We start from the raw sequence: 1,815 nt of genomic DNA, 5'->3' as shown, positions 1-1,815 counted from the left end.
GCTTCAGGAAGTGGTCCTAGGCTCAAATGAGTCCGGTCCCGCCTCTCTAGCGAGCCAATCAGGACACGCTCCCGTGGCCGAGTCGAGAAACATCTCTTGGTAGGAACCTGCAACTCTGGAGACCCGGACCTCATAGGAGGATTAACGCGGGCGCACGGAGTGGTCGGGGCGGGGCGCCGCGAGAGCTCCGGCTCTGTGAGCGCATGCGGCAGTCTGGAAAGCGTGGGCCTCTGTCATTGGGCCGGTGGGGCCACGTGAGGGCGGGCTGCGCCAAGCCTGCTCCAGTAGGCGGTGCTAATGCCGTACCTCGCAAGGTGCCGGGGCCCCGCGAGGGTTCGTCTTTAGGATAGGGAAGGGCAGTGCCCAGACGCCAGGCTTATCGTGGGCCAGGCAGAAACCCGGAAGAGAAGGATTCAAGTTTGCAGAATTTCTTAGCCGCAGGCAAGGGTGCTTTGTGCCCTAAAAAGGGTAGGAAAATGCCTGGCTAAATGGTGAACGGAGTGCCTTATGGTACCCATTTATAGAATGAATGAAACTGGTCAGAGGTGTTAGGCTTCTCTGCAGTCCATTTTTCCAGTGTGGTGGAAAGTCATGTAGAGGAACTGAAGTCTAGGTGACCCCATCCACTATTTTGGGTGGATTGGAATTATAAAACTTGTCACATCCCTCTATTTTTAAGCTGCTGTAAAAGGTCTTGTAAGGGCCAAATAAAATTTTATTTCATGTCAACTCAATGTGTATTCGTTATTGAAATGATAAGAGAAAATAACTTTAGGGAAGCGATAGCATTATTTGTCATATAAATTATCCATTTGAAATATGGTGTTGGAGGAGAGCTCTACGGATACCTGGATACCTGGACCGCCAGAACGATGAACAAGTGGGTCTCGAAGGAAGTTAAGCCTGAAACATGGCTGGAGGCAAAAATGACAAAATTGAAGCTGTCCTACTTCAGGCACATCATAAGAAGGCAGAGGTTTTTGGAAAAGATAATAATGGTGGGAAAAATAGAAGGCATCAGGAAGAGAAGATTGAATATGAGATGGATTGACTCCATGAAAGAGGAGGCATGAGTCTATAGGAGCTGAGCAGGGCTGTTGAAGACGAGACATTGTAGACAGCACTCATTCCCAGGGTTGCCAGGTGTCGAAACCAACCCCTGACACATAATACACTCAGAAAATCCTTTACCTATGAAGTTTTATATATTATATAATGTATTGTTTTCTAATGGATAACTAATTACATAATAAAAACAAAAAACATATACTTAATAGTTAAACATTCTAAACCTGACATAATTTAAGAGATAAATGGTGTTATTGCTGGCCTTTCCTAAATATGAATGTTGAAATAACAGTTCTCCATCTCAAAATTATTGAGAAAAAAAGGTGGAAGACGGACATTAAAATTTGAATACAAAAAGTTATACATTTATTAAGTGTAACCTAGTGTGTAGACAGGAAACCAAACTATACAAACACTGCATTCCAGAAAACTAATTTATGTAATGTTTTAGAAAAGTTTTTGCAACTCTTAGGGAATGGTAGTTCTTAGAGGAAGCTCCATTTGTGGGCACCAAAGGTCTATTAACTTGCTGAATTCTTTTTTCTTTAAGTACATATGCATTGTAAGTTACATGCAATACTTGTTGAAAATTTAATACTAAGCTATCTAAGTATATATGTGGAAATCATTTCAAGACTAATTTTACAACATAAATTACAAATCCTCATTCACAGTGTCTCCATCCACTTAGATTTAACTTACATATTGCAAAGTAGCTTTTTTTGGTGCTCTTTATCTTACCACTAA

Source organism: Rhinolophus hipposideros (genome assembly GCF_964194185.1).
Source record: "Rhinolophus hipposideros genome assembly, chromosome: 2".
NCBI classification, from domain to species: Eukaryota; Metazoa; Chordata; class Mammalia; order Chiroptera; family Rhinolophidae; genus Rhinolophus; species Rhinolophus hipposideros.
The sequence above is the reverse complement of the archived record's forward strand: the minus strand, read 5'-3'. Positions refer to the sequence as shown.